This window comes from Mastomys coucha, unplaced genomic scaffold, assembly GCF_008632895.1.
Source record: "Mastomys coucha isolate ucsf_1 unplaced genomic scaffold, UCSF_Mcou_1 pScaffold13, whole genome shotgun sequence".
Taxonomy (NCBI): domain Eukaryota; kingdom Metazoa; phylum Chordata; class Mammalia; order Rodentia; family Muridae; genus Mastomys; species Mastomys coucha.
This window is the reverse complement of record NW_022196895.1, coordinates 8,131,009-8,139,191: the sequence shown is the minus strand read 5'-3', so window position 1 is coordinate 8,139,191 and position 8,183 is coordinate 8,131,009. Positions and strand designations below refer to the sequence as shown.

The 8,183-nt window shown below is 42.8% G+C and overlaps 1 long non-coding RNA gene across 2 annotated transcripts in view; it reads left to right on the top strand.

Annotated features, from left to right (window-relative positions):
• Positions 1-3,667: 3,667 nt before the first annotated feature.
• Positions 3,668-8,183, top strand: part of LOC116087539 — a 7,920-nt gene continuing 3,404 nt past the window's right edge. For both annotated transcript variants that reach the window (XR_004117458.1, XR_004117457.1), the window contains exon 1: positions 3,668-4,148. This is a non-coding gene — a long non-coding RNA (uncharacterized LOC116087539). The remainder of the gene's footprint in view (positions 4,149-8,183) is intronic.

Sequence of the window (8,183 nt, the reverse complement as noted above, 5' to 3'; positions counted from 1 at the left end):
CTGAGGTGAAAGGTGACTTTGAGGATTGACTAGATGCCTGCACCGACTCTTACTGCTCAGTCCAAAGAATGCCTTCACACACAGGCCTGCTTTCTGTTCTCACTTCTCTTCCCTCTGCTTTTCTAGGTAAAGTTCCTGATAAGTATTCCTGTAATAGTTACTTCCTACAGATTTCAATGTGATTTGTAATGGCTCTTAATTCTAAGACACAACCACTAAAATGATTCATTCATCACCTAAATTCTCCAGTATGGGCAATCTAGCTTGCTCATTGTTTAAACTTCTCTCTCATTTTCCATCCAGGAGGTCTTTGCACACCCTAATTTCCTCTGTCCTCTCTAAAGCTTTTCCAGGAGCATCAGGTCAGCTGCCACTCTGCCCCAAACCCTGTAGTTTGGGTTTTAAAAGCTTTCTGTTATTACCTTTGTTTCTGTGTTTCCTGTATCTACATACCTTCTACCCCCTAACTAGAGTCCCTCTGTTTTCCCATTTTAATATCCTCTGTATCCTGAAGTTCCCTTCTCTGTTGAGTCCCCATGTGTTACTTCAGCAATGGCTTCTTCTTATGTTCCTGGTGTCTGGACTTACTCCAGGCTAGGTTTCACATCTGAAGATTTGGAGCTAGGAGCTTCCCCCAGAGCTAGGGGAGTGAGAGAATATTGTCTTTTGGGGGACTGGGTTACCTCACTCAATATCATCTTTCCTAGTTCCGTCCATTTACCTGCAGAATTCATGCTCTTTTCTCTATAGCAAACATCTTAAAGAATCACACTTATTAACTAATCCATCTAAAAATACTTACAATACCCGTAAGTTGGTGTGTGAATATACATATGCAGTGATCATTCGAATAATCCAAATACTAATCTGAGAACCCTTCCTTTGAGTTGTTGGTATGGGCTGTAAAGAGACTCCCTAACTATGCTAGGCTCTTAGTGCTGCATTTTAGTTCTTCCACAAGAGGTGGGAAGTATCTTTTGCTGAAGACACCATACCCCTCAAACACAGGGACCAGAGGCTCCTAAGCTGTCCCTGACCTGACAGCCTCCCCCCACACCCCCCCCCATCCCCGATGACTAGCTTTCATGATCCAGAAGGCACCATGCAAGCTTCCGAAAGAGGCAAGAAACCAACAGCCCTGCCCAGCTAGGATGCCTTTGAACCGCAGCAATGACTAGCACAGTAAGTACAGTAGCTCTAAGAGTGCAGTAGTGGCATGCATAACTGAATTCCCTCTCAACAAAAGGGAGATCGCGCCTGGTACTGGAAACCTAGCCAGCCACTCAGGTCACACGCAGTCATGAGTCTTAAAGGAGGACAAGAACCACCACTGTCCTAAGCCAGCATCGATCCTTAACTACATCCTAAATCTTTGTTCTTATACCCACAGATGCGTGTGGTTCTCACCCCTCACCAAGGAAGCTTCTCTTCCTTACAGACAGGAACCCTAACAGAAAGCCACAACCAACCAAAAGGCATGGGGTCCAGGCCCAATGGATACATCTGCAACACAACACTTGCACCTAAGGCTCACGCTTCGTTCCAGAAGAGATGGTAAAAGATTGTAAGAGTCGGGGGAGCGGGAAATTTGTCAGGAGGTTGTGTTTCCTAGAAATGCCAGAAGCTACACCCACAAACATCACTGCCTAAGTAAGCATGAGCCGAACATAGAAGCCAGGCAGTGCTGGCGCACACCTTTAATCCCAGCACTTGGGAGGCAGAGGCAGGCAGATTTCTGAGTTCGAGGCCAGCCTGGTCTATGGAGTGAGTTCTAGGGCAGCCAGGACTACATGGAGAAACCCTGTCTGGGGAAAAGAAAGAAAGAAAGAGAGAGAGAGAGAGAGAGAGAGAGAGAGAGAGAGAGAGAGGAAGAAAGAGAGAAAGAAACAAAGAAAGAAAGAAAGAAAGAAAGAAAGAAAGAAAGCATGAACTGAACAAAGATGACACTGATAAACATGCTAAGGACCATAGGGGAAGCCCATGAGGCCTCAGTCCTACACCAAGAACTGCAGGCAACTGTGGAGTGCAGAATGGGAGAAATAGTCTTCCTCAGGAATGAGCAAAAGCAGTTAGTTATCCAATCCCAGCAGGCTAGCCAATACAGAAGTGCAGCATTATACATGCTGGGCTAGCCAATACAGAAGTGCAGCATTATACATGCTGGGCTAGCCAATACAGAAGTGCAGCATTATACATGCTGGGCTAGCCAATACAGAAGTGCAGCATTATACATGCTCAGCAAGTTGTACTTATGCCTTTATGGTGTGTGTGTGTGTGTGTGTGTGTGTGTGTGTGTGTGTGTGTGTGAACAATTAATTTAAAAAGAGGTCATGAATTTGAGAGAGCAAGGAGATGCAGTTATAATTTCAACAAATAAGAGAAATGATAAAGAAGTCGCCAGAGCCACCGTGTGCTGCTTATCATTTCACAGGAACACTGGCGGCTTTCTGCTCGTGTCTGTAGGTTTCATTTTTCAGGAAGATTTTTTTCTCATTCTTTTTTTTTTCTGTGACCAAGATTTTGTTTTTATTTTTATTTTTTATTGGATATTTTCTTTATTTACATTTCAAATGTTATCCGTTTTCCTGGTTTCCCTCAGTCCTGGAAACACCCTATCCCATCCTCCCTCCCCCTGCTTCTATGAGGGTGTTCCTCCACCTACCGACCCACTCCTATCTCCCCGCCCTCAGTTCCCCTACACTGGGGCATTTATTGAGTCTTCCTAGGACCAAGGGCCTCTCCTCCTATTGATGCCTGACAAGGCCATCCTCTGCTACATATGCAGCTGGAGCCGTGTGTAGTCCTTGGTTGATGGCTTAGTCCCTGGGAGTTCTGGGTGTCTGGTAGATTAATATTGTTGTTCTTCCTATGGGGTTGCAAACCCCTTCAGCTCCTTTAGTCCTTTCTCTAACTCCTCCATTGGGGACCCCGTGCTCAGTCCAATGGCTGGCTGCGAGCATCTGCCTCTGTATTTGTCAGGCTCTGGCAGGGCCTCTCAGGAGGCAGCCATATCAAGCTCCTTTCAGCATGCACTTCTTGGTATCCACAATGCAGGAATATTCTTGTGGAGAGAATCCTCTTACACCCTTTCTACGTCTAGAAAGATCTTTTCCTGTAATAGGTTTCAGTGATCACGACGATCCTCGTACTTCATGAGAGAGGAGTGAGAGGATGCAGTGAGTGAGGATTTGTAAGACACTAAGGCACTTTGGAATTAAATAAGAATGAGAAGCATACAATACTGAAGACTGTAGCTAAAGGTCACAGGGAGCGAAATGACTGTTTTAAATTACTGCATTGGGAAACAGAAAAACCCTAAACACCAATGGTCTTTTATTTCTAAAGTTAGAAAACAATTAAACTAAAGAAAGTGCAAAGAATGAGGTAATAAAGATAAGAAGATAAAATTCGACAAGAGAAAGCAAGCAAAATAGTTTAGAAATGATAAAACTGCTGCATCTGAAACAGTGAATAAAGTTGTTAAAGTTCTGGGAAGAATGATCATGAAAGCTGTAGAAACCAAAGCAAACATCATTGAAATGCTGTAATGGCACAATCTAGAGTGACATCACAATCTAGAGTGACATCACAATCTAGAGTGACATCACAGCACAAGGTGATGTCACAATGCAGGGTGACGTCATGATGCAGAGTGACATCACAACAGATCTCACGGCTGGCGAATGCCACATGACAGTAGCAGTAATGCATGGATTTGAAAATTAAATGAAAGGGGTTTCAGGAGAAATCCAAAATAAGCTCAAGAAAAATTAGAAAGGTTTGCTGTCCTTATAAGCCAGTCTACTGCCCACATGTGTGGGCAAGTACCACCACGTCTCTGAATTCCAGGACTTTGACTCAGGCATCATACTTCCTGGTAGACACAGATAACAGCTAGATCCAGAGCGAAGGCTTACTGGAGCTGGCTGGCTTTGCTGAATTGTGACCTAATGCAGGATATCTAATAAGAAAAGGAGGCAGCAGACATCGAGGAGTCTGCAGCTGTTCTGGAAACTGCAGTTTGAAGACAACTTCAGAGAGTCTGTCTTCTTATTCATGCACATACACTCTGTGAATGTAAGCAGGGAGACTGACTCCCTGTTGTTATAGCAACTGTGTCCACACACCCCAGCATCTTTAAAAAGAAGGTAGGTAGGATAATAGCCTGATTGGAGTTTCCCGATGACTGGGCAGAAGACTTTGTGAAACTATTTAGGGAAATAACATACACGTTTAGATTGAAGTACCTTGTTGTGTTAGTGAGAATAACTTATGAAACCTTACATTCCAATGAGAAAAGAACATAGCTTGGCTTGTGGGGTCAAGTTTGGGGTGTCTGATGAATGAAGAGAGAATGATTTCACAGTGAGACATGCACTTAATGTAGAAGAAAAAAAATGCCTTGTTTCCCAGAACATTTGCTAGGGAAAGTGGAAGAAAAGGGGAAAAGGAACCACACAAAGTCTGCTAGCTTGTGCTTGGTGTTCTACTGTCATGCCTAAGAGGTGAGTTAGGCCCGTAACAGTTCATGTTAGAAGTTTACCTATAATTAACTTTTGGTGATTCAAGGAAAGAGAAAGAGGGAGAAGAAGGGAGGAAGAGGGGAGGGGAGAGAGGAGAGAGAGAGAGAAAAAAAGAGAGAGAGAGGTGGGGAACCTACAAATTATTTCTACTTGGCTTTAGAAACTGGTTTTAATACAGGAAAGATTATTATAGAAATCAGCTAACTGTGGAATGTATCTCAACGTTGTTTTCAACTTCACGAGTACTTTTGTGTGTGTTTAGAAGTATGCATGTGTACATGTATCTACACATGAATCTGCACACACATGCACACATACACAAGGCCTTTGAGTTGGTTTCAGTGAAGACTGCATGTGTGCCAGGCACTCATGGAGCACCTTCAATAAAAAAGCCACTGTGTGTTCTGAGACAACATTGAACAGACTACAGGCTGCCTCGTATCTTGCATACACAGTAAAGCGGCCTCGCTCAAGCCCATAGGAGAAAAATGCATTCAGTAGCAGTAGCTAGCCACAGTAGCATGCCAGTGGAGCAATAAGTCTCCTGGTGGATAACCCAGGATGGGTTTTATTGAATTCAGTTTACTTAGCTGGAAGAACCCAGATAGGCATCACATTTACAAGAGGGTGTTAGCAAGAGGGAAGGTTGTTACGAGCACATTAGGAGACAAACAACAGAATGGAATAAACTCAGAGGTCGGAGAGGAGGCAGAAGTGGCCCTGGCTCAGTTTCTTACCTTGAATAGGTCTACACAGAAATTGACTAAGAAAAATCACTATTTCCCACATATGCAGAGAGGAACGGTATGTTTAGGTCTCTTAAGAACCCGTTGTTACAGTTACTCACAAGCTTTTTAATACACAATTGAAGGTCTGCTTTTTTGCACATAAGCATATTTCCTTTGTTTCTATGCTCCTTAGAAGCTTAGAAGCATTTCTTCTTAATAATTATTTTAAAATGTGTTATATACATGGCCATCTATTAGTTTTCTGGCTTCCTTCATAAATTTCCTTGAATTTCTGCCGTTTTCTCCCCTTTGCTTTTCAAGATTCATCTTTTACACGTACATGTGATTCTTTCTGTATGTGAGGCATTCTGTATGGTGGGACAGTGGATGTGGGGGTCTCTCCTGCTCTGGAGTATTTCCCACATCTTGGTTCTTCACTGCACCTTCAAGACATCAGATTAACCATGTGGCTAGTGGAAACTGGCTTGAGCATCTTAGCTGGTGATTTTCATCCCTTGTGACAGGAAAGGTCATGTCTCTACTGAGTTATCTTTACAGTAAAGCACCGTGACTCGAGAACTATGATTTACTCACTAGTGTGCACTGGTCAGCAGATGTATCCCTCTGTACACATGTCATGTAGCAACGCTCTATTCGCAGAGTTTGCTGAGGTGCCCACCACGGCCAGTGTCTCATGGCTGCCCTCTTCACCAAAACTCATGAGCTTTAAAGTGTTTGAAGGGTTTTTCCAGTGCCTCTTATCTGTCTGCATGGTTTCTGATGCACCCCAAACCTCAAGTTTCACAACACAAGAACATTCATGTCTGCATGTGTGTGTATGTGTGTGTTTGTGTGTATGTGATGACACACACTTTATGTTAGTGAAGTGCTGAAGCAGTGGGCTGTGACCCTAATAGCAAGATGGTTTTGTGGTTTTGTGTCAGTGAGGAGGTAACACTGTGTTATTCATTAGCAGACAGACAGACAGACCTTAGTCTCTGCTATTTCATTTTCATTCAAATTTGTTATATTCCTTTCCAATAACGACTTAGGTTCTCTCTGGATATATTCTCATAGTAGATCTTGACTTTTGAGTGGGTTTTCTAGGAAAAAAAAAAAAACAATTTCTGTAGTCTGAAACCCCTTTGAACTATTTTTTCTTGTTACCCTGAAATTCTTTTCTCCTTTCCTAAGGAGCCTGTCTTTTTTTTTTCTTTTTCTTTCTTTTTTTAAATTTATTCTCCTATTTATTACGTCATGAGCACAGCTTCTCCTCTCTTCCTAGTCCCCCTTCTCTTACCTGATCAATCCTTCTCCATTTCCCTTCAGAAAAGGGCAGACCTCCCAGGGATATCAACCAAACATGGCATATCAAGTGGCCATAAGACTAGGCACCTCTCCTCTTATTAAAGCTGGACAAGGCAAGCTTGTTTCTGAAGATTTTGCCAGCTTTGTCTGATTTTACAACCTTGTCTAAAAAGCTGGCAAAATCTTCATAAACAACCTTCTTTCCCTCTGTTAGGAGTCCCACAAAACCACCAAGCTACTCAACTACACCGTATATAGAGGGCCTAGGTTAGACCCATGCAGGCTCCCTGGTTGTTGGTTCAGTCTCGGCGAGTCCCTGTGAGTCCAAGTTTGTTGATTCTGTGGGTTTTCTGGTGTTGTTCTTGACCCTTCTCCTTTTTCCACAGGATTCACTGCATTCTGCATAATGTTTGGCTGTGTGTCTCTGCATGTGTTTCCATCAGTTGCTGGATGGAGCCTTTCTGACAGTGATTATGCCAGGCTTCTGTCTATGAGTATAGCAAAACATTATTAGGAATCATTTACTTTTTTTCCCCAAGTGTGTTTGATTCTATCCTAGGTCTCTGGGCCATCTGACCTCTGGTTTCTGGTCTTCCAGGCAGTGTCAGGGTTGGGCTCCCTCACCTACGATGGGTCTCAAGCTGGACAAGTCATTGGTTGGCCACTATCACAATTTCTGTGCCACCTTTAACCCAGCACATCTTGTAGGCAGGACAATCTGTAGGCCTAAGGTTTTGTGGCTGGGTTGGATATAGGAGATGGCCCATTCAAACTCCATATACCTCATTACTAGGAGTTCCCTACTTAAGAGCCTATTTTAAAGCAGAAAATATTCACTAGGCATCTACTCTGTGGTAGAGCCTGGATAGGCACTGAAGGAAACAAGCAAACAAGCCTGCAACCCGTTCTGTTTTTGAAGACTGAAGAAGTGTCAGAAGCTGTCTAGGAAAGGCTATGGCAAGCAAGGGAATCCTGGAGATGCATGACTGTAGTGGGTGAGCTCTGAGATGCCATGTCCTCAGAGACTTCATCCCAGGATTGCTTCTCACTGCTGCTCTGCCTTTCCTGCTACTGTGATATAGCTTAATGATTCCTGGGCATCTGCAGGATAATTAATTCCTGCAAATGAACATGAAGATGAACTTTTATGAATTGATACTAGATGAATTAATGATAACACTCATGATTTGATTCAGATAACTTTAAGGGAAAAGTTTAAGGAGATGATTGTAGTTGTTTTGACAGAGAGATGTAATAAAGAATCAGGAATATAATGTACCCCACTCCTCATAGACTAGTGAGTAAGGGCTATGTAATAATACAATGAGCTTTCATAATTGCACTAGAAGAGAAATAAGCTAGGGACAGATTTGTGATCAAGTGAAAACATTCATTCTAGATCAGGTCCAAGGATGAGCCACAGGTATACACCATGATAAAACAAGGCCATGCAAAACTGTTGCTTTGAACTTATACTGAACTTATAGAAGGAAATACTGCTTTGAACTAGCAACAGCCTCTCTGTAAGTCCCCTTTTGTCCAATATTTCATCTATGAGGTAATTTTTTTTTTTAGATATTTTCTTTATTTACATGTAAATTTCTCCATTCCCAGTTTCCCCTCC